Raw genomic sequence first — 25,075 nt, forward strand, 5'->3', positions numbered from 1 at the left:
ATCAGCTTTCACTGGGTGCCAGGAGCATGTCTGACAAGAAGGAGAACATAGAATCAGATATAGTCTTGCCCTGTGAACTTCATGTGAGATGGGCTAAGTGGGGAAGAAGGAAGGAGAAGATGTGGTTTCACAAAATTGGTTTCTCAAAAGAAGGAAAGGTGATGAACTTGAGTTCCAAAGCACACTGGAATTCAACTCAGGTGACCCAGCCATCAAGCCAGTATTTGTGGTAAATCTGACTCAGTGGAAGAGTGAGTCAGAGCAAACCCAGGAATAACCAATAACTTATCTCAAAGTAAGACCATAGAGGTGTGAGTGGAGCAGGAGAAGAAGAGAGTTGGGAAACAGCTGGTACGCCTTTGCTGTAGGGGAATCCTGAAAGTTGGGTTCTTCTCCCTAACTAGAGGCTCTCTAGTTGGACTCTGACTTTCTAGACATCTCCTCATCCTGTTCCCAATGCTCTTGTCCTGGTTTAGATCCTTCTTACCTCCCACTGATGCCACTCTCATTTTGCTCTCTCTGACCCATCATGCATGAAGCAGCCAGATACATCTGCTCCAAGTGTGCTGCTCAGGGCTGGAGAGAGAGCTAAGTGGGTAAAGGCAACTTGAGAATCTGAGTTGGGTTGCTAAGACCCAACTCCCACAAAGTTTGTTGCACAAAACCCTGAATGGCTGCCTGCGATTTCAGTAAGGATGTTAGGCCCTCCTGCCTTGCCCTGCTCGCCTGTTCTGCCTCATTTCGCTGGTGGGCCAAAGGCTGGTAGCATCTAAACACATCAGTGAGTCCTGCTGGCCTAACTTTTGTTTGTGTGTGTGCTGTGCATCTGTCTAGAATGGGCTCCTCCCTCTGTTTCTACCCAGGAGTGACTACTCATCCTTCAAGTTCAAAACCGTCTCTCCAAGCACCTCTGGCCATTACCCAAGTGAAAGGTGCTTGTCCATTCGAACTTGTGCTGGCCTTTGCAGCTATCATCTTATCACAGCGGTGACCCTTACAGGCTGTCACTGCTGAAGCACGTGTCTATCTCCTGTGTACTGTCAGCACTTAAAAGACTAATGTCCTTTCCCCCCCTTTGTAGCAATCATTGCTGGCTCCAAGAAGGACCCGGCCATGTCAAGCTGCCAGATCCTCAAGGACACAGTGTGTATTGAGAATCTGCAAAGATTTTCAACCTTAATATACTGCAAGGAGAATAGGCTTTTGGAATCATGAGAGGATGTATTTATCTCTCATTCTGGAAGAGTTCCAGTACTGGAGGACAGGAACAGTTGGTACAAATGTCCTGGATTTGTAGATGTCATCTTGATATGGGGACACCTGCTCTGGGTACAAAACTGGCATTTTCTTTGGATCCTGAGAAGCAGAAGCCTTCAAGTCTCCTAAGGGAACAGCAGAGCCTGTGTAGGGGGATGGCTGCCCCAGGTTCACTTTGTAACACAATTACTGTGGCCATCTGGGGATCTTCCTTAGAGCATGAGGATGTCTCGGGCACTTCTGATTTTTGGAAACTCGGGGAAGGGAAATGATTTCAAGACTGTGTGGCAACCGGGCACACATCCCTTTGAGAGCACCGCAGGTGTGTTAGTAAGTTAACATGGTGGAACACATTTTCTTTGACCTGTGCAGATCTCCTAAATAGGTGTAGGAAATGATATGTTATAAATAGACTTCTTGTTTTGGAGACAGGATTTTCCTATGTGGTTCAGGCTTGCCTTAAACTCAAGATCCTTCTGCCCCAGCCTCCTGAGAGTGCAAGGATTAGAAACATGAACCAACATGTCCAACCAAGTATTGTAGTACAGGAACCTGGATCATGATCTTCCCATCCACTTACTCATGCCCTTTGTCCTTTGTACACCTACTGTATCTGGATAGAAACAAAATGCAAGACACCATGCTTTCCTCATAGAGCTTAAATCTCACCAATTACTACATTTGTATGGAAAGCGGAGAACTAGCTCGCCAGGTTTAGAAGTGAGAATATAAAGTTAAAGCTTGAGATTCTGTTCAGTGGTCTGATCCCTGAGCTTGCTTGCTCATTTTCCCACTGTATTTCGTGTGTGTGTGTGTGTGTGTGTGTGTGTGTGTGTGTGTGTGTGTACCCCCTCTCAATTGCTGAAGTGTGTGTAAATTTTCTATCTTTTATTATATCTAGTTATTGAGAAGTCCCTTTTAACCCTTCTGGGATTAAGACTGCCTTCCATCCATACCCCGCTTTGCTAAGAAATGTGGATTATCAAGCCAAATAGAGTTAGGCTGGAGTCCAGCAGCCCCAGATCTGCTGCTGAGGGATGAGTGACTAATGAAAGCACCAGGGCTTGTTCCTGGACTCTCTGAGATTCTGCTCAACCTGGTCCTTGACCTTGACCCTCCATGCTTGCTACCTCCAGCCCTCTCAGAGTTTGGGTTTAGTAATGAAGATGAGAATTGAGATTTAGAGTCTGTTGTGGGTTTTCTACTTTTGTGATCGGGACACACCTCCAACCCCAGAAAATTAGCAGGCAAAGCATGATTCACAGTTCCCCACAGCCTTCTGCAGCAAGGCCAGTTCCCTACATTTTCCATCCATTCATCTCCTCTTGGTCAGTGTCATCCTCCTAGCCACACTGATGAGCACATTTGAGTGCTGGACCACTCTTGCTGCTCCCAGGACTGTTTCTTTTGTACTTTGTCCTCTGTACTTTTTTAGCACTATTGATTTGCCATTCTCTTGCAGTGTATTGGGTTGGCCTGTGTGTCTGGAAGTCTTTCTCTCTATCAACTGCTCTGAATTAATACCTATCACCATGGTTTCTAGGAGTGCTGTGCAGGATCAACACAATGTGATTTTGCTATTGTGTTTTTTGCTCTAACACGGAGGTGGTCTGGGAACTCTAAGACCCTTGGAAGTAAGCCATAGCACTCATTTTTACAACTCTACTTTATTTGGGGTGTTTAGATCTCTACCTTCATCTCCAAACCTTCCTCTCTGGTCTCTTCAAACTGCTACTCACCATAAGGCAACACCACATGACACAGCTTCTCTTTCTGGGCTCTCATATTTATATTCTGAGTCCTAGAACACACCCCTCTCCGTGCTGCACGAGGCAGGCCATTATAGCTGGCAAAGGTCCTACCCCTACCCACACGAGATAATTAACAGCGGTGGACAAACATAACTGAGTTTTTAAAGAAACCAGAACAGAGCTCTGCTTTCTCCCACTTGTCCTCACTTTTCATCCCTTCCATCTCTTAAGTCGTCATGCCCCAGCACCCATTTGCTTGCTCTGCATTCTGCTCTCCAGCCAATGAAAAGCTTCTTCCTCCTTTTGCCGTGGTTACTGAGGTCTGTCTTAGTCTACACTTATGAACGGCTGCACATGCAGTTGGGTGTTGCTGTGCTGTCGTGTATGTAGACTGTTATGGTTGCTTATCTCTGTCTCCATCTTGTATATTTATCTGTGAATCCAGACAGGACACCCTCCTTAACTGAAAGCAAGAAGAAACGGCTCTGCTGGGATTGGGGTGTGCGTGCAATCACATGTTTCTCTGTGAGAGAGGCTAAGTATGTAAGGGAGGCTGGGATGGTCTTTGAAGTCGCTCGCTATTTCTGATAGTCCACTTATTCTCATATAGTTTCCATGGGTTGGTTCGACAGGAGGAAAGTAACTGTGTGGATCTTGCTCGAAGTTTTTGGGAGATTATATTTAGTCTGTCCCTCTACTGTGTCCCGGGGCAGGGTGCTGATGGGATATGTGGTTTTCCTTTGGTTAGGTTTTGTAAATGTGGGTACAGTGACCCAAGAGGATAAGACTTTGTAGAGATGGGTTGGGTAAAGTTCTGGGAATTTGTATGAAAATATAAGAATTTATATTAATATGGTTATTAATAATTTAGTGCTTAATCCTTTATTTTCTTCATTTGCTCCGTATAGCAGATCCAGCCTTGGCAGTGGGTGAAGAAGCTGGTGTGACTGAATGCTAGTTTTCAGAGGGCATCCTGTAATCCTAGCCAGGCAGGGCCTCGGGTTGGGCAGTGCAGTCCACTGTCTCATTGTTATAAGGAAATAGCCAAGGCTGGATTATTAATAAAGGAATGTGGTGTAGCTCAGAGTTCTGGAGGCTGGGAAGCCCAAGGGCATCTATCTGATCAGCCTGCAGGATTGCAAGGAGGCACTGGGCATCACACGATGAAGGAACAAGTAAGTCAGAAGAGCTTTGAGAACAAAGTCACTCCCACAGCAACACATCCATTGATCCACGAATTGGTAGATACATTGATGGGGGATGGGGGCAAGCCCTTCTCACCCAGAGGCCCTTCCTCCAACTACCTCCAAGGTGTAACTTTGAGGGTTAAGTTTCTGACACAAATCCTGGGGAACAAATGTTCAGAGCACAGCCAGTTTGGGTCATCCTAAAGGGCTGTTCTTTTCCTCTGGGACTCTCCCTTTATCCCCATTTCCTTGCAGAGCACAAGGAAGATGGGTATGTAGCAGCGCCTATGGTATCTCTGGTAGGTTAGGAGTGTTTCACTCCTTTGCTTCTGGAACCATTTAGGGCAGAGACGAGAGGATACCTTGTCCTGGCGTTATCTAGGGCTGGAGATTCCTGCCATTTGAGAATTTCAGTGCTCAAAGCAGGATGTGGCCTGGAAAAACTGGACTAAAGTTGCTTCCTGTTGCAGCCCTGCACCTAGCTGTTCTTGCCCTAAGGAACTCCCCAGTTCAGGAGAGGTAAGTATGTAGCTGAGGTTTCCCATGACCCAGAGCCCTGCTTGTGGAGATGTTGCAGCATTTCTCCTGACCCAGTAGCTGCCGGTGCCTGGCTAAGGTTTGGCCTCATCCTTTCCATGTCAGTATCGTGCTCTGAACCTTCTGTAACGCCAGGGGTGGGGTGATTGAACACCACAGGTTCTAACCACCAAAGCACCATGGTTTTTGTGTGGTACCGGGCCAGATGCCAGCCCAAGCTCCTGGCTTGCTTCCTGTTTGTCTCTGAGGGTGAGCTTTTCCCTGTCACCCATCCCAGGGACAAGCCTCGCCTGTGAGTGACTGACAGGTATTCTGTGACTGGAAGTAGCTTCATAGCACCAAGCTATGTTCTGTGTTAGGAGCAGTGGATATTTCCTCAGGGGCTCCCTTCTGAGGTTTTGCTTGTGTGGGATGTGCACAGTGACAGTTGAAGAGACTTCTCGTGAAGAGGAGAAAATGGGCTGTGGCTTATGGTGGGGTAAATGAACAAGAACGGCTAATGGAGATGGCATTTGGTTCTGTTGCAAGGAACATGAGTGTTTCACACCCCTCCATAAAAATTTTTGGTTAAGATATCAGTTTCTCCTTAAAATTGTCTTTTCCTTTTCCTTTTCGAACCAGTCATGCTGGTCTGGACCCTTGCTGTTGATGCTTGGTGTCTTGGAGTAGGAAGCAAATGGTGTGCTTGGAGGCTGTTTTTAAGACAGGCCTGGCACAGCACTACTTAGGTTTCCAAAAACATTTCTCGTTGTCCCAGAGAAGACTCTTGTCTGTGTCTCTCTAGGATGGCGTCTTTCTTCTTTGCACGGTTCTTACAGAACCCATGCCAGATGATCCTGTCATTTTTAAGCCCTGCTGTCTCTGCATTTCTGTTTTCTTTTCTTTAACAACTATGAAGTGCTCTGCAACTTTCTCATAAAGGAAGTAGAGTACCAGGATGGTGGCACTGCCATCCATTCCAGCATGGTCTCATTTAGCTCCGGTGTTAGTGTTCTTTTGTCTTGACAAATAAGTGAAAGAGATAAAGGAGGAGAGACATATTTTTGGCTCAGTTCGTGGTCACTTGGGTTTGTTGCCTGTTTCTGGGCCTGTGGTGTGTCAGTGTGCCGTGATGGCAGGGCACAGGACAGGATGACCGTTCACTTCCTGGCAGCCAGGAAGCAGAGAGGGAGAGGGGACAAGAGATACCCTTCAAAGGCATGTCCCCAGTGACCTATTTCTTCCATTTTGGCAAGCCCTCATAAGTCTCTGGCACTTCCCAGTCATTCCATCAAATTAATTCATCAACGAAGCCAGAACCCTCATGGTCCAGCGACTTCCCAAAAGTCTGTCATCTGGCAACTGAGTCTCCAGTACTGGAGGCTTCAGGGGGCATTTCAGATACAAACACTGCTGGGAACAGCAGGAACACAGCTTCACATGTGGGCTGTAGCAGCCTATGGGATTGATTTCTGAGATCTCTATTTGGTGAGGCTGGGGTTTTGATTAATGTTACAGGAAGAGTTTAAGGGTGAGACCGGGAGAGCAAATTTGGAATTTATTAGGTAAAGAAAAGTATGCTGTTTAATATAAAACAAAACACAACTCGCATTTTGCATTTGAGCATGGGCATGAAGATGCGTACACACATACACACGAGAGCATAGTAGTACATAACAAGGAAGGATGTAGACACCTGCTTCCAAAAGGAGAGAACTGTAATAAGTATCATATATGTGTATATGATGCATATATGATTTTACATAGAGTTTATATGCTGTATTTTATTTGTATATAAATATATAATATTTTATATAACATATTTATGTGTGTAGAAAATATTTGAGGCTATTAAAAATTGTGTGTGTGTGTGTGTGTGTGTGTGTGTGTGTGTGTGTATGGACTAGCAACTGGCCTCAGATGTCTTTCTTAATTGTTGTCCCTGTCAATTTTGAGGCAGGTCCTTTCATTCTGAACATTGAACTTGCTGGTTTGGTTAGTTTAGCTTGCCAGCTTGCCCCCTGGGGAGTCCTCTGTCTCCATCTAACAAGTGCTGGGATTTCAGGCAGCCCACTATGCCTACTGGACATTTACATGTGTGCCGAGCCATCTCCTTAGCCCCCATTTTGGATATTGGTATCTTTTGACATTACAATGTCCAAAGGATTTAAAAGATTAAGTAGAACTCTTTTGGTTACTTTCTGTCTTAAGGTTACCGCTGGTGTGATAGAACATCACGACCAAAAAAAAGCTGGGGAGGAAAGGGTTTATTTGGTTTTGTTTCCACATCACTGTTCATTACTAAAGGAAGTCAGGACAGGAACTCAAAACAGGGCAGGATCCTGGAGGCAGGAGCTGATGCAAAGGCCTCGGAGAGGAGCTGCTTAGGCTTGCTCAGTCTGGTTTTTGTTTTGTTTTGTTTTAAATAGGACTCAGGACTAACAGCCTAGGGATGGTACCTCCCACGTCAGTCACTAATTAAGAAAATGCTCCTCAGCCCCATTTTGTGGAGACATTTTCTCAATGCTAGCTTCCTCCTCTCTGATGACTCTAGCTTGTGTCAAGTTGACATAAGACTTGCCAGGACATTTACTTTTAGCAAATGAATTTTCTGTAATGCGTGGGATCAAAAAAATGGTTTATAAAGATTAGTACATATTTTAGATAAGAAATGTTTACAGTAAGTTTGCTGATTCAAAAAGGATAACAGGTGAAAAAAGTAAAGAGAATTCTTACTACACACAGGTCAGATAGAAGTCAAGATAAATGGCGCACGCCTGTGATCCTATCACTCAGGGAGGCAGAGACAAGTGGATCTCTGTGAGTTCGAGGCCAGCCTGTTCTATAGAGGGAGTCCAGAAGAGCCAGGGCTACACAGAGAAACCCTGTCTTGGAAAGAAAAAAAAAAGGTGAAAAAAAAAAAAGAAGCAAAAATATATGTTTTGGCTGTAAATATGGTTCATGATCTTGTTTGTAATATTTCGTTAGAAAAATAGATTTAAAGATGAGAAAGGAATGTTGATAAGGTTACAATTAAAGGTCATGCACATATTGACTTAAATGTGGTTTAACATTCCTGGTTGAAGTATCTATCAAAAAGAAAGAGGTGGTGATAATGTGAGACATTGTAAAGTAAGTTATTTTGGTCAGCTCTGTCAAAATTTTTTTTTTGAAAAAACAAACTATAGTTTGATAGATAGATAAGATATATTAGATATATGTGTACTTTTTTTTTTTTTTTTTTTTTTTTTTGATAGGGTCTAACTGATATAGCCTGTCTGGGCTGGACCTTACTCTGTAGATCAGACTGGTCTGAAACTCACAGACATCCATCTACCTCTGCCTCCTGCATGCTGGGATTAAAGGCAGTCACCATCTTGCCCACTGCTGTATCAAAATTCTTAACTCTCAGCCAGATCCTTAGGGCAAAAGTTATACTTTCCCTTCCAACGTTCCCTAAAATTTCTCTGTCATTTTATCCAGCCTCAAAACCATAGCATTCCATTTCATAGATGAGAAACTGAGGTAGCAGCTGTCTCTAGCTCACTGAGCAGCTGGAAGTAGCTGAGGTGGACTTGGAGGTCTCTAAGCTGACGACATGTCTGCTCCATGGTATGGTTAAGGGGAAGGGTTTTTATTATAGACGTGAGAGAGAACAGCCAGAGGCATCTGCAAGTGTCCAGAGCAGAGAGAGAAAGAAGTAGATTGAACAAGGCCAGCAGACTAGACCTGGCCATGAAAGAAACAGGAGCAGAGAGATGGGGGTGGGGAAGGGGAATGGAGTTGGGCTGAAAATAGCAATGTGATAAGGAAAAAGAGTGGTTGGAGCAAGGGAAGCCCAGTGAGCTGGAGGAAGTTTAGGGTCTGGGAGGAGGTGAGAAGGGCTAGGGTGCTAAGGTGGACTTTGAATTGCATAGCAGGTACTGGGGATACTGAGGGAGCCTGGAGGCCAGCATGCGCTGTGCTATGCTCATAGGCACCACAGATGACCATTTGCTCCTTCTCCCTTTTGGAATTTGGGGAAATGGACCTGACTGGAAGCACTAGCCCTCTGGTGCGATTCTGTCTGGTGAGGTATTTATAGCACTGGCTTTGAGGCAGGGTCCCTGCCTGGGTCACAGTCTCAGGCCACGGTGATTGAAACGCTTGCTCTTTAGACACCAGCACTGGGCCTTGTTGGCTGGAGTAAAGCAAGAGGTGAGACTTGGGCCAGGACCTACCTTCCTGGGTGTCTTCCTTTCCTGCCAGGGGTGCTGGCCACTCTTTTTCCATTGATTAGACTTCGTTATTCTATTCTTAACCCTTTCCTTCCCATCTTTTGGAAGGAGGAATGGCCCCCTGGCTTCCTCTTTCCTATTGGTTACATGGGTTGCTCCACTGGAAAACTCCTTGCAAAAGTATGTGTTATTTTGTGATGATAGTTATGTTAATAGGTGTGATTAAGCCCTCTGCTATGAGGACTCCTGGGTGGGTCACTGTAGGAAGTTGGGCAACAGAGGGAGTCTTTACAGTGTGGGAGGCGTGGGACTGCCTGAAGGCAGGTAAAAGGATGAGATACCATCTTAAATGTTCTTGCTTAAAAACAGGAAAAGCAACTGCTGCCTTTCATTTGGAGGATGGGCCAGGATTTGGACCAGATGCTCAGGGTACGGTGGTACATAGGGACACTTAGACTTACCACCGAAGTCTGTCTGGGGAGAGACATTTAACTGAAGAATCAAGCAGATGTTAACTTTCAGGGCTCTACCAAATGGGACCAAAAAGAGCAGGAAAACCTAACCCAGACAGGAAGCCAAGAGAAGCTGTGGGCAAGCATTGTTGCATCACTGCCACAGTTTGACTACACCGTGGCTCTCTCAGTAAGATGATGCTCTTCCAATCCTATAAAAGGTATTAGGCCCAAACTCCTGTCCAGATCCAATTCTAAAGCCCAAGCTTTTTCCACCATTGCTCACTAACTCCCTGGAAGTCTTTAATCTCAATCCCTGTAGTTCTCTGTGCAGGGAGCATTTACTCAGAACATATGACAGCTTCTGTGCTGATTTCTGGCATCTCTGTCTCTAAATATTCTTTCTGCTGATCAGCTACTTAGTTCCAGAAGTCCTGATGACCAAAGACTAGCCTCTGAAGATACTTGATTTCTATGAAGTGCTAATCAATCAGTTGAGTGTGGTGGTGAGTGTCAGTAATCCCAGAATTTGGGAGGCTGAGGTAGAAGGGAGAGTTTGGGTCAGACTGAGGAGCTCCAGGTCAGCCTAGGCTACAGAGTGAGACCCTGTTTCCAAAGTAAAGCAAAACAGAACAAAACAAAAAGAATAAGTAAATGTGACAGGGACAGGGTGAGCCCAAAGTACATTAATTCGTGCTCATTCAGGGTTTGGGTGGTCCTGGATGGAATCAGGGCTGATTTTTTATGCAGAGTACCTTCTTTGGCCCTGTGTTGGTTAGTTTTAAATGTCAACTTGATACAACCTAGAATCAAGGTAGAAAAGAGTCTTAATGAGGAAGTGTCTAGGTCAGGCTGGCCTGTGTGTGTGTGTGTGTGTGTGTGTGTGTGTGTGTGTGTGTGTGTGTAAAACTGTCTTGATCCTTGGTTGATGTAGGAAGACCCAGCCCACTGTGGGCAGTCCTGCTGCATGGGCCGGCTTAGGATCTTATGAGTAGCCAAGTATTAAGCAAGCAGCAAGGGTGCCTTTATTCTCTCTTTGCTCTTGAGGGTGGATGCTTGAGTTCCTGCCTTGATGTCCTCAACTGGGGAACTAAACCAAATTAACCCTTTCTCTCCTGTGGGAAACAGTCCAAGAATGGAGTTGTGTGAGAAAACTCCAAGAGCATGAGGCTCGTGACCTCGGTTCTTTTCAGAACACAGACTGGTTCTTGAACTGTGTTTTTGTGATCCTCCCAAGTGTACCAAATAGGAGTGGGTTTGCTTCAGCTGCTGTTATTCAAGTGCCTCGATGGAAAAACATGTTTTTGCCACATATGGCTTGTCCTTGTGATTGAATGCTTCATTCAGGTAATTCTTCTTAACCCTCAGATTATAAATTATTCGACACTCTGAATAAAGTTGGCTATTGCTTGAGACCACAGTCCGCTTTGGTTCATGCCATCAACTACAGTGCTAAACATTCCCCTACGTTTCTTTTTGTCAAGATGTCTTATCAGATCCACAAAGATTCCCTCCTTGGTTCTCCTCTCATGCTTTCTCCTCCATCCATTAACATCTTTTCTTACTGTCAAGCACTGCTGCCTTCTGTACCCTGGCCTTCCACAAGTGATGGCAGCGGTCATGTTTGGCAGGGCAGGTAGCGAGAGTGAGTTTGAGTTTTAGAGATGAGAACATCTGTACTGCAGAGAAGAGAAGCCATGAGCATCACAGTGAAGAGTGGCGGGACAAGGTTGACAGAGAAGATTAAGTGCACAGAGACCCTGGTTTGCTTGTGCTTGGGGAATTTTGTAGGTAGTCTCACGATGTAGCCCAGGCTAATCTACCTACCTTCCTTCCTTTCTTCCTCCTCCTTTTTTTTTTTTTTTTGAGGCAAGTTCTTGTTATGTTACCCATGAAGGCTTTGAACTTGTGATCCTCCTACTTTTACCTCCCAGGTGGTGGGAGTACCTGTGTGTGCCACAATGCTTGGCAACATGTTTAAGATCTCCGTCTAACCCTGAAATTCTACTTCCCTTTCTAAATTCTTACCACAGTATGAAACAACCCCTAGTTTAGTCACTGCCTTTGAGTATTTGAGATTTATAAGTTGGGAAGTGTGTAATGTTTTTAATTCTCTCAGCGTGCCTTTAAAAAACATGCTCTTGCCTTGAAGATTGGTGCTGGTAAGAAGGAGGTCCGGAAATGGAACCAGTTGGGGTCACCTAAGGCAGTCTGAGAAGAGGCACAGTGGCTGGAGAGTTTGTTCTGGAACCTTCAGTGTGGTGTAGAAATAATCCTATCTGTGAGCTTCTGTCCCATTTACTACCTCAGGGAAGAGACGTATGAAATGGGATAGCTTTCTATGAGTATAAAGAATATACTCATAATCTTTAGGAGAGGAAAATACATCTGGAAGAGCTGAGATTCAGAGTAGTTATGGCTTGGTTCCCCATGAATTATTTATCTGATGAATTCAAGCATCCAGATGATGGCCGGCAACACAGAGAGCCGCAGAAGGGATACTTAGTGGGCGGAATAGAGGGAGACTCACAGTCTTTACTTGAAAAAGCACTCTTCAGAAGCTCGCACAAAACCCATTTTGGTTGTAGTTGCGTTTACTGGTTCACAGAAAACCAAATGGGTAGAATATGTGTGTGTGTGTGTGTGTGTGTGTGTGTGTGTGTGTGTGTGTACCCATGCATGCATGCTTGTGTGCACATGTCCATATATGTATGTGTGTGCGTATGTGTGTTGTAGCTCTATGGAGATATAATCCACTTAGGACTTTTAGCTTTTCAAGTGTATACAGTTCCATGGTTTTAGTGGTGTAACACAACTATGGAGCCATCACTGCTAGAGAAACTTATGTTGAAGTTCCTGCAGATGCTCAGGCCAGCAGGGAAATGAACCACGAGACATGAGAAAGGAAATCTGGGTCAGCACACGTAGTTAGCTGGACAGTTTCAAACTTCTAGAGTCTGATATCGGGTAATTTATTTTAGACAGATTAAGTACAGTAAGTTTTGGAAAAAATTTGGTAGCAGTGATCTCAATCCCGTGTGCACACTAAAGTTTAAGGCATGACTATATTGAATCTCTTTTGCAAAGTATATGTGAACTCTACCATGAAGATGGACTCTCTAGCTTAAGGACCTAGGATCTGTGGTCTTTTACTGAGAGAGCGTAGAGGTCACCAAGTTATAAAGCCAGTGTCTCCCCTAACTATCGGTCCTATTGACTGAGAAGCAAAGCTCAAGATAAGCGTCGAGGGAGGAAGAGTCTGGGATCAAAAAAATAGTCCAGGGGATTTGGGGTGTGTCCTGGCCAAACACTGGTTGCCAGGCTGTAAACTACATCCACTCCCAGCTTTCTGAGTGCAAAGCAGTTATATGCCTCTTCTGAAGAGACAAGTCTGTGAGCTTTCTCTAGTTTCTATGTGAGTTTCTTGTGTCCTTCTATGCCACCCAGTTTTTAATTTGATAGATGTTTGGATTGTCTCTAGGTTGGCTGTTTTGAATAAAGGCAATATGGTTTTTGTGTGGCTATATGTCTTCCATTTCTCCTGGATTTTTAACTATGAGCTGAAACACTGGTTTGTATGTTAACTCTAACATCTGGGGACCTGCTAATCAGTTTCCCAAAGTGATCACACTACTTCTCATATATGAGGATTCTGCTTCCACAGCCTTGTGAAGTCTGTTTTTCTCTTTTGAAAAGTTGGAGGTTATTAAAAAGAGGCTTTAATATAGACTTAAGTACAAACTTTAAGAGAAGGAGAGAGAGAGAGAAATGGAGGAGCGTGCGCGTGCGCGTGCGCGCGCACACACACACACACACACACACACACACACACACACACACACACAGGACCGGCCTAGCTCACTTTGTCTGAAGCCTTATTTTACTGCATCTGTGAAGTGCATCATAGTGCTGGTGCTGCTTTGAGACAGGTCTTGCTACGTAGCTTACACTGGCCTTTCACTCACCATGGACCACAGTCTGCCTTTGAGCTTGTGGTCCTGTCTTGAGTTGTGGGGATTACAGGCACGCGTGTGGAGCCTGGTCTCATGGTGGTTTTGATTTGCATTTTCCAAATGACTGATGGCCTGGCCTCACTGTTGGTGTAGCTCGTTGGAGTAGTGTTTGTTCATGTTCCTTGTTTCTCTTTTCTTTCTTTCTCCTACTTTTTTTGGAAATGCTTATTATTATTTTTTTTATTGTTACGTTATGAAGAGTGTATTTTGGAGCTGTGTCCCTGAGGAGATGTGATTTGTAAAAACTTTGGTCCTGAGGTTGGAGAGATGTGAAGAGATGGCTCAGTTAAGAGATGGAACAGGGTGCTGAGTTCGTCTCTCAGCACTTACGTTGGGCTCACGATCATTTGTAACTCCAGCTCCAGGGGATCTGCCTCCCTCTTTCTGGCCTTCAAGGCTGCATGTGAATACACATCCTTCTCTCTCACACACACCCAAAATATAAATGAATAAAAATAAAAACTTAAAACTTCTGTCCCGTTCCATTGTTTTTCCACTTTATTTAAAAATATTTTCTTAGATTTGTGTCTGTGTGTAAGAGAGAGGGGGTGAGGAAAGAGAATGGCACAGCACATGGGTGGAGGTCAGCATGAGGGTGTTAATACTTTCAATTTATTGCACCCTGGTAATCCAACAGATGTCTTTACCTGCTGAGCCGTCTTGCCAGCCCACATTTTCCCGATGTCTTGGATTCTGTTGAAGCTGTATTTTTCATTTCAGCTAAGTCAAATTTATCTTCTTCTTTTGTCCTTTGTTCGTTGACGTATCCAGGCAACCATTCACTCAGATTCTGTTTTCTTCTAAGCATTTTATATTAAATGATACATTTTGAGTTAGTTTTTGTAGATGGTTTGAAGGAGAGGTCCAGCCTCATTCTCTTGCATGTTCAGTGCCAGGCTCTGCTCCTGTCAAGAGTCGGTTGATGATCTGGATGTGGTGGGACAAACCTGTAATTTCAGGATGGGGAAGACACGAGTGTTCTAGGTTGGCTTACTATTGCTGTGATGAAACACCAGGACCAATGGCAGCTTGGGCAGGAAAAGTAGCTTGCACCTTCCACAGAACTGTTCATCATGGAAGGAAGTCAGGACAGGCACTCAAACAGGGCAGAAACATGGAGGCAGGAGCTGATTCATCATGGAGGTGTGTAGGTTACTGGCTTGCTCAGCCTCCTGTCTTGTAGAACCCAAGACCACCATTCCAATGGTGGTACCACCCACAACTGGCTGGGCCCTCTCACATTAATCACGAACTAAGAAAATGCCCTGAAAGCTTATGGAGACATTTTCTCAGTTGAGGCTCTGTCCTCTCTGATGAGTCTAGCATGTATCAAGTTGACAAAAAACCATCAAGGTCAGGAATTTAAAGCCAGCCTGGGTTGCATGGTGAGAAGACAAACACACATATACCTAGCTGACCATGACCATGAGGACTTGTTTCTGGACTCTTATTCTATCGATCTGCCTGTCCAGCTGTGTGCAAATGCCACCACTGTGTTAATTGCCACCGTCAAATTAGATTTTGAATTCCCCCTGATGTGTTTTTTCAAGATTGTTTTCTTTATTACAAGTTCCTTACATTTCTGCATGAATTTTAGGATTGGCTGGTTAATTTTGTAGGAAAGACAAGTGAGATTTTAATAGGGATTATGCTGACCCGGTAGACCCACTTGGAAAGTATCTTATCTTCATGGTTTAAATCTAACTCACAAGCATGGGATTCCTTCCTATTGATTAATTTCTTCTTCAGTTACATTTTGTAATTTTTCTTCCATGAGTCTTGATAGAATTAGTCCTGAATATTTTGTCCTTTTTGATAATGTAGCAGATGTAATTATACCCTTAATTTCGTTTTGAATCTTCTCATTGGCTTGATGCTTTACTTTTGGTAGATTCTTAAGGCTTTCTACGTATAAAATTATTACCCATGACTATGGATCATTTGCTCTTTATTTTCTCGTCTGGGTGGTTTTAATTTCTTTTCTTTCTGAATTTACCCAAGTCATGTCTCCAGTCCTGTATTAAATAGAACTGATGACTGTGGGCATCCTTGTCTTTTTCCCTTCACTTTGTAGCCCAAGCTGGCCTCAACCCCTGATCTGCCTGCCTGTGCCACTGAATGCCTGGGTCACAGCTGTTCATCATCACCTGCCATTCTTCCTATCTTCCCCCTGTCCATTTTTTTTTCCTAATGGAAAGATGCTTAATCTTTCACATTAGATTTGTCATGGAGTTTTCATAAATGCCCTTTATTAAGGTTGAGGAATTTCCTTCCTATTTACAGTTTATTGAGTTCTTTTTTTTTTTTTTTTTTTACTCATGAAAGGATATTAGATTTCATCAAATTCATTTTCTTTGTGTTTTGAGAGTAGCATGTGATCTTTTGTCCTTTCCTCTATGAAGTGGTATCTTGCATTTATTGATTTTCATATGTTGAACAAATCTTTCCTTCTTGACATAAATACCTCTTGTTGATTGTATATAATCCTGTTTATATGTTTATACATTGTCCAGGTGGTATTTTCTTGAGGATTTGGGATAGTTACTGCTAAAGGTATTCGTGCCATTCTGATGAGGGGAAGAAAGTACCAGAAGAATCCTAAAAGTCATCTTTAGAGACTCAGCAAGGTATACCAGCTACGTGGGGCCGTGACTCATAGGGTTGCCACTGCATTTTAGCTTACACACGGAAGGGTGTAATTAGTGGTTTCTCTGATCCAGGAAGTGTGTTGAATTCTTAACTTAGTGCAGCACATAATAGACTTTAGGGAGGCTTCTAATCAAGAGAGCTTACAGTAAAGAAAGCTTTGATGTTTTCGTGAAGTTACCTGCTGGTTATCTGGGGTTGCTGCTTACACGTAGGGCTTCGTTTAGCATCAAGTCTGACGCATCCCCAACCTTAGGAAAACTTTTCCTGTTACAGCCCCGAAAGGAGGCAAGGTAAGCTGAATCCATCCTGCGAGCAGTGTCACAGTCTGCCGCTCTGAGGAGGAAGCCTGGTGAGTCAGGCCATTTGTCAGTTGTCTGTGTGGTCTGGTCACTGGTGATGCTATCTGCTTGTGCCCTTCACCTCATTCCCTGGCAATGCTCTGCGGTTCTGTGAAGTCCGATTTCTTGGCTCCGCCCCTCATCTCACTTCTCCGGCATTCTGGCTCACTTGGCTCTATGCTCTCACTAGTCCATGCTGATTCAAAGGGGGATTGTCGTAAAGCCACAGATCATGTGTCCTCACGGTCTCGTCTGGGAACTGAGCAGGAATATAGTAAGGTAAAACTAACATCTCCAAAGCCAGACCGAATATCGGCATACAGAAGGAAGTTGGACACCCAATTCCCTTCCTATCATTAGATGATTGGTTAGTTGTTATGTGTCAGGAAGAGACAGAGTGGTCAGTTTCTGTAAGTGTGTAGCTCCTCCTAAGCTGGCCATGCTCCAGTAAGACCGCACACCCAAGAATATTTTGGGCACTAAAAATTGGTCTTGAAGGAGGAAAAAAACCAAAGTATCCCCCCCGACACTCCTCCCACAAATGTCACAGTGTTGGGTGGATTGGGATGGGGAGGGGTAGATCTGGAAAGAGTTATGGGGTGAACGTGATCAAAACAGGTAGAAAACTTCCCTCTCAACTAATTAAAAAGATTAACATCTCCTTACCATTGTATATTTTATAAATGATGCAACTTTGATTCTCTTAGTTAATTCTTATTTATATAATTTCTCTCTGTCTCTCTCTGTTGTCACAGGGAGAAAGGGAGGGAGGGAGAAGAGAAGAGAGGGAGAGAGAGAAAGAGAACCAAAGAATTGTATAAACCAAGTAAGTGTTCTACCGTTGGCTTCCATCTCCAACAGGTACTGTCTAATTTGTTCCTAGGACGGCTCTAGCATGTACACACACTAGGTGTAGTCCATGGGTAAAACAGGCTTAGAAACTTGAAAACTTAGACTTTGGCCGACTAGATGTTGGTGTTGCCCAAAGCCAAATATCTTGATTCTGATTTGCAGAAAAAGAGGTCGTTCTCAGTGCTGTTCTGGCTTGCTTCCTTTGGTTTCATGCTTCTAGGAACAGTGTGGCTATCTCTTCCCCTCTGTCAGTGACAGGGCACCATATTCATTGCTAAGCATCTTAAGTCCATCCTGATGGAGCCAAGTAAGGTTCCTTATAAGGTTTCTCCATATACCTCAGTGCTCCACAGTTTTTACTAGTTTTGACCTCACTAGTATTTGAATGTCTGCACACGTGTCCTTCCTTATCCTGCTTAATTTGCATCTAATGCAGCAAATCAGGAGTCATTGGGGCACTGGGCCGTGTTCTTCCTGATTGCTTTTATTTCCTGTTGGAGAATGGGCTGGGGGAGGGGACCCACACTGCTCTCTGAGTCTGCCACTCACAAGCCATGCTTCTATTCCTTCTCTGAGTCACAATTTTCCCCTGTGTGAAAATGAAGGGTTAGCTCAAACACTGTTTCAGGCTACTTAAGCTATTGACCTAGCTTCCTGTCACTTCCGTGGTGTTCCTGCTTCAGGTCTGCATGCCTGGGTTGTCTCACAGGTGGTTTAATTTCTGTGCAGCTCTCATCAGTGTTTCTCTTCCCCATGCCTTGAACTTTCTCCTCTTCTCTGCCGACCAAGTAGGAATCCCAGGTAGGCAGGCAGCTCGCTGGGCAGGTGGAAGGTGCTGCCTGCCGAGGATGCTGCCCTGCCTCTGTGACAGGGTCCAGGGTTGTTAGTTGCATCGCTGAGGCTTGTATTCAGTCTGAAAATCCAGAGCAGTTTTTGTCTTGCAGCTTTTACCTGTCAAGTCCTCATAAAGGATAATCAGGCTTTTTGCAATGGTGACTAAGAGGCAGTCCCTTGATAGTTCTGTCCTGCCTCTGTCCCTTTAGAAAGATGCATAGCATTGGCCTCCAGACAGGTCAGCACAGTTATTTTGCACCAAGTCCCTGAATATTGAGGCATAAGAAGAAGGAATCAGCTGTGACCTCTGCAAACTCATTGGCCCCACTGTGCTATTACTGATGTGACTGTCACATCAGGCAGCCATCAAACAATGCTTTTTTAGGTGGCTAGAAGAAAGACAAGTGCTTCAGTCTTCTTTAACTAGAAGTATAAAGATGTGTACAGCTGCATTTGAAGCTTTCCGGTGTGTATGTGCAATTGTGCATGTGTTCGTGCGTATGCATGCCTACGTGTGTGCACGTGTGTGTGTGTCCATACACCAGTGTGCAAGGGAAGTTGGAGAGGACTGGATACTGAGGCTTCATCCTGATTGAAGCTGAAAGAAAGAATTATAGTGTCCATCCTGTGTCTCCCCTGGTCCCCTGCGCCTCAGCACCCAAGGACCAGCCTCCCAGGCCTCTGAAGTGGGAGTGAGACCCTGCGTGCAGTACTCTTTTCCTCTCTCCCCCTCCCCCAGAGATACTAGAAGGTCATTTTCTGAGTGTGCTCTGAAATCTGGGCTGCCCCGGCCACTGCAGTTAATGCTGCTTTGTTCCATGCTAAATGAGGCGGGAACGTCGCCCAGGTCACATTGGTAATCCGGCTCAGCAGGGCACTGTGCACAGAGCTGTGCTGTAGGCTGGGAAGGACTTTCTCTTTGGAGCGGAGCCACTGGCCTGCAGGAGTGTGTCCTTGGGCCCTGCGCTTGACTGCTATGGGCTTCACCTCACCGTCACTGATTCAGTAGGGCTTTTTCTTGTTGTTATTGGGTTTTTTTATTTTCTTTATTTAGTTTGGCTGTGGGGTAGAGGTTGGGGCAAGGGTCTCACTGTAGTTTAGGCTGGACTATTTCACTGTGTACCAAAGGCTTGCCTTGAAGTCAGAATAACACTCCTGTTGTGGCCTCCTAAAAAGCGTGTGTCACCATGCCCAGCTCAGGGGATGAGTGAGTCTTCTCTTTCAAGACCCTGTTCTAAGAGCTGGAGTACAGAATAAGAGCAGAGTCCCTGTTTGGGCCCACGCTATATTGGAGAGGAAATTAACCACGTGAACCCGATAGAACACTCCTGGTGGACCACTTCATCTGTGGGGAAGGATATGAACAGGGCAGCCAAAGGAGAAGCGTTAGCTGGGATCACAGTAGTAAGCGTTCATGAGCTCTGGCAGGACGGCCTTACTGAGCATGTGACACTTTCCTCTCCAAGTAACCTCAGTGTAACTCCTACAACTCCCTGTGGTTCTACTCATTAGTAGGGTATCAGTACAGAGGACAAGTCATGAAACTCACAGAGATGGGTACATTCCGGCTGGAGAGTTCTAGCCATATGCAGGCTGTCACGTGGCTTTATGCTTGTGTGTGTTGGAGAGAGGAGAGGGTGTGGCCAGGAGACCAGAGGGGTGTGAGGAGATGGGCAGTGAGTGCATGGGATAGAAAGCAGAGCTGGCTCCGGGTGGGGGGGGAGGGGCTCCAGGGAAAGAGTTGGGAAGAATACAGTGGGGTGGGTCCTGCCCCAGAAATTGGAGACTCCGGAGAGATCTGGTACCTTCTCTCGAGTCCTTGAGAGCCCTGTCCTCTGTAAGGGGAAGGGCTGTTACGACATCTTATAGCACATGCTATGATTGTGCGTAAACTCAGCTGAGCAGTTTCAGAGAGACGAGAGCTGGGAATACAGCAGCACTGTGAACTCTTCTGTTTGGCCCATTAATGGGGGCCATTTTTGTTTTCAAAATAGGGTTTCTCTGTGTCGCCTTGGCTTTCCTGGACTCACTTTGTTACAAGGCTGTCCTCGAACTCACAGAGATCTGCCTCTGCGTCCCGGAATTTTGGGATTACAGGCGTGCATCACTGCACCCAGCTGCCATACTTGTGTTGACTAGTCACTGTTTTTTGTTTGTTTGTTTGTTTTGTTTTAAGAGATCCACTCTGGAAGATTCTGCTGTTTTTCTGAACGTGTTTTTTCTTCTTCCTAAAAAGAGTTGACTTGGTTGCCCTTTAATGTTAATTCTGTCTCCACTGAGGGCAACTGCGCAGCCATCTCACCATCCTTTTTGGACGATTCTGTTAAATCAGAACCCAGGTGTCCCCTAGAGTACTTCTCCAGCGTTGGAGACCTGCCAGTCTCAGTGTGGTTCAAATTATTCTAAACATCCAAATTATTACTATTTTAATTAATAGTCTTTCTTTTTAAAAATCCATTTTAGGTTCACATGGAAAACATGGGCTGGAGCAGAGAGTTTCAAGACCCCCCTCTTATTAACAATTGTATGAACATATAGTTGACCAGTGTGGGTGCCTGTTAGAAACAGCCTTAGCTTACGTTATACTTTGCTCTGTATGCTGTCCTTCCTTCGTTCCTTCCTTCCTTCCTTCCTTCTTGTTGAGTGAGAGTTTCTGTTGTTTGTTTTTGTGAGGCTTGTTCTGATACCTGCTCTTCGGTCATGTCAGAAACAGAATCATACGCAGTTTTTGTCTTCAATTGAATTTTGACCTTGTCCCTGATGACACCTGGCATGAGCTTTGTAAATAAACAGAGGAGCTTAATGGCAGATGTCACAGGGGTCTGTGTATAATAAGTGTTCCACAGGTGGATAAGCCAAGCTGTTCTGTCTTTCTGCTGTTTGCATTATCACATGTTGGGAGACACTGCAGTTCATTACAGTCTACAGGAGTTAATTTCCAGAAAATAAGGTGGAAGCAAGATGACGGAAGTATGTTATGAGTCAGTCCTGGAGTACCAGGCTAAAGTTGCAGTAGTTGAAGTTCTTTGGTAATCTCACATGCAGTTAATTCCTGCTTATCTGAAACATGAAGCCACAAATAAATCATCTGTCAGTCTCTCAGCTCATGATCACTCACAGAGTTTACATCTTTTTAAAAAAACTTCCCCTTTTCTGTTTCATTGAGACAGAATCTCATTCTGTAGGCTAGGTTGGCCTCACACTCACAGTAATTCTTCTGCCTCAGCTTCCCAGGTGCTGAGATAAGTATGAGTTACCACACCTGATGGTGGTGGTGGTGGCGGCAGCAGCGTCATCTTCTTCTTCCTCTTTAAATGCTTTCCTTTTGGGGTTTATGGATTTTTTTTTTAATTTTAGACATTAATGAAGAAGTTGTAGGCTGTGGTATTTTTGAACTTCTTTGTTTGAGTCCTCTCTCTGCTCTGTGGTGGCTCTTCTGAATAGAGGCCCTGTGTGATGTTGTGTATCAGGGCTTCCTGGAAGGAGGACACAGAAATGCTATAGATGTACTGAAGGCTGAGTGATTAAAAATCTGCTAGCAGCAAGGTTTAATATACTGCCGTTCTTTGGTAAACTGGGAATTGTGTGTGGTACAAGGATCTGGCTTGATCAAGCTCAAGCATCTGGATGACAGGTATATTATAAAGACACAACAGGATGGGAGGGGATGGCTGACGGTGAGTCGCAGAACAGTGAGGTCAGTGTTGGAATTCCAGGCAGAAGCCAGGGTTTAGGCCTTTCCTTTAATCTCTCCTTTAAGCATAGATTCTCCCATGAACACCCGGGGCAGGTCGTTCTTGTGAGATTGCAGTCAGTCAGTTGAGTTTTGAATATCTTCTTTGTGTCTTGACCTGTGGTACAATTTATAGACATGGTCAACCCATGAATACATGCATTTAGTCACATGTGGGTGCTGTAAAAGAGAGTTGTAGGGGTTGAACAGTCTTCAAGGTAAGAGCTCGCCTTTTTTAGAGGTCAGCAGTGGAGAGGCAGAGAACCAGTCGAATTAGGCAGAGAGAAAGAGGGAGAGAGAGAGAGATGAGTGTTTTGTGTGCAGGGAGGAGCATGCTCAGAGGAGGTAAGGTATATGTGAGGAACTCCTTTGAGTAGTTGGAGAATCTACTGGTGTGAGGTGAAGCCGGACCACACAAGGCCATCTTGTGGCTGCTGTTTGTCATCCTCAGAGTAGATAGAAGCAAGCATAGGAGGTTCTTAAAGGTTTCTTAAAAAAATAATTTTATGTGTATATGCCTGTATGTATGTCTGTGTACCATGTGCACGCCTCATGGCCACAGAAGCCAGAAGAGGGCATCAGCTCCTCTGGAACTGGGATTATAGATGGTTATGAGCCATCATATGGGTGCGGGAAATAAAACCTGGATCCACTGAAAAAACAGCCATTACTTCAACTGCTGAGCTATCTTTCCATCCCCAAAATGTTGAGAACAAATCTTGGTTACTCATAAGCTATCTTTATTTGGGGAGAAGCCCTTCAAGGATGAAGCCTCAGTTTCAGGCTTGAATGATTGGGGGCTCTTGCTTGGGTGAGGAAGGCTAGGAGGGTGAGAGGGATGAGGGAAGTGAGGGGAGGGATTGATATGGGAGTTGAAGGAAAGAAAACAAGCTGCCATTTTGAAAATTATTCTTCTAATTTCCAGTTGTTGATCAAGTCCCCTTTGTTATCCTATGATTCTTTGGAACTCAGTATCCTGTAGAGGATGCAGATAAATGGAAGGACATTTCTGGTTGGTAACCCCACCCCATTCTTTGACTGGAGAAAGGGAACAGGTCTAGCGTGATCCCAGCAGGAAGTGAGAGCAGCCACCATCTCTTCGGTTTGTTGGCTCAGCTGGGGGACAAGGTTTAGCTTGGGAACCACCTTCCTGGCCTAGAGCGGGAAGCTCCCAGCTCAGTTCAGTTTGTTATAAAAATGGCTCAAACTTGATCACCAAAATTGAGCGATCAGCAGGATCTGATGGACCTGGACTTGCAGCAAGTGGGCCTGATTGTAGACTGTCTCACAACTTGCTCGGAGACAGAAGCGTTAGCTGTGGGGCTGGTTGTGGTTAGGTCAGGTACGGAGAGGCTCAAGTGGCTGTGGAAGAAGAGAAAGTTGTTTTACCCATCACACCCTCCGCCTGAGGCGATGGCTTTCTGACCTCTCTGCCTCCCTGGCATCATGGCTCTCCTCTTGATTCATGTTGTTTGTGTGGATATTTAGCTTTTGTCCGGGAGATGTAGAACTGAGTCCCGCTCAGTGTAGATCCTTCTCATCAATTCAGTACAACTTGACAGAGCCACGCTAGCTCCTGCAGGCGTGTTGTCCGGAAGGCAGATTTGTGATTTTTCTCTACAGGGCAGGAAGTGGGTGAGGAAGGGAGAATAGGTGTGTGGTAGGAGTGATCACACTCGGGGGTGTGCAGTACAAGTGGGTATGTGTGTGTTGGAGATATGGCAGCACACACATGTATATGGCAAGTGTGTGTATAGGCATGTACTTTGTGCATATACCAGCTTGGGTGGAGTCTGGTTGAATGAGGCAGGCCCTTGTAGGGTGAAGATGGGTGTGTGAATAGGGGCCCTGTCATTATGTAGAATTTGTGTGCCCCCTTGTCAGAAGACCTCATCAGAAGCTGGAGGGCTACCTTTCCTCTCTGTCTATGTTGACTGCCCCATCCCCCATTTCCTTACTGTTCCAGTATTATCTGTCTAGCAGCACCCTTTCTCAGGAAGGAGAGGTGGATTGGGGCAGAGTAGCCCAATGGGTCCCCTTTGGGTGTTTGAGTTCAGGCTCCATGGTCAGCAGCCGATTCTCAGACATGTAGCTTCCCTTCCGGCTCAGACTCCTCTACAATGGGTGACCTTGCTCAGTCCCGAAACCTTGGCCTTCACTTGATTGTAGGAGGAACTGAGTCCCAGAAGGTTTGTGTTTCTGACTGCAATGGGTTCAGCGAAGATCAGCATGGGACACGTAGGAGATGGATCCTGGAAACTCCCCCTGGGCTGGAGGGCCTTTGAAGTTGAACAATCATGAATGGCACCATGCCAGCTCTGGCTGCATAGGTCACTGACATATTGCCGACCTTGCAGCTTCCAGCAGGGTTCACTGGGGAGAGTCGCTAGTCACAGAGAAGCCTTGATCACGTATTTGATCCTGGGCTCTGTTGCCTCAGCAGGGTCCAAGGTCCTATGCCTATAAGCCCATGTGCTGGGGTGGGCTCCCCCAGGGGCCAGACTACAGCGCGCCCACGGCTTACCAACCAACTCATCTGCTGCCAGGAATGTCCTTCTTCAGTCAACACAAGCTGTTGGGTCGGTACCAGGGGAAATCCGTTTGTTCCCAGTGTCATTTGTGAAACCCTCTGACTGGAACCAATTCTTAGCTCCAAGTGTTGGGAAAAGCTTTCTTTTCTTGTACCCACAGGAACTATCGTCTTTCAAACATGACTGTTCCTATTTCTATCAATGCAGTCTTTGCGTAGGTACGTAGCAAGCTCTCCAGGGCTGGCTCCTTGGCTAACCCTTGGACATGTAAATGAGGAGATTGGGGGAAGTACAGTGATCTGGTGTGAAGGATCTGTCAGGAAGGGAGGCCTTACGTTGACTCTGCTTCACCTGTAGGTGTGGACATAGACCCCTAGGTTGTGTTTAAAGTCCTGAATAATACCACCTTTTCCCCCTTGGAACTAATTGTCTGAACTTAATGCCCATGGGTAAACAAAAAAAAAAAAAAAAAGGAGACTGGTACTGACGTGTTGCGAGTTGTGACTTAATTCTTCTGTTTGCTTGTTTTTGCATTATTTGAATAGTCTTTAGCAAGGAAATACATGTTAAACATTAACCTGAATGCCGTGTGGTTTGGTGGCTAGCTTTAAAGTATAATCAGGGGCAGGTGTGATGGCGCACACCTGTAATCCTGACACTCAAGAGGCTGAGACAGGAGAACAGGTGATTTTGAGGTCAGCCTGAATTAGAGGGTAAGCCTGTCTCAAAAGCCGAAGACAAATAG

The 25,075-nt window shown here is 45.1% G+C and overlaps 1 protein-coding gene across 2 annotated transcripts in view; it reads left to right on the forward strand.

The window, feature by feature from the left end:
- The window catches only part of CUNH1orf226 (chromosome unknown C1orf226 homolog), a 288,836-nt gene that overhangs the window by 49,553 nt on the left and 214,208 nt on the right, over positions 1–25,075 (forward strand). The window lies entirely within an intron of this gene.

This window comes from Psammomys obesus, unplaced genomic scaffold (assembly GCF_907164565.1).
Source record: "Psammomys obesus unplaced genomic scaffold, mPsaObe1.curated_primary_1811, whole genome shotgun sequence".
Classification (NCBI taxonomy): domain Eukaryota; kingdom Metazoa; phylum Chordata; class Mammalia; order Rodentia; family Muridae; genus Psammomys; species Psammomys obesus.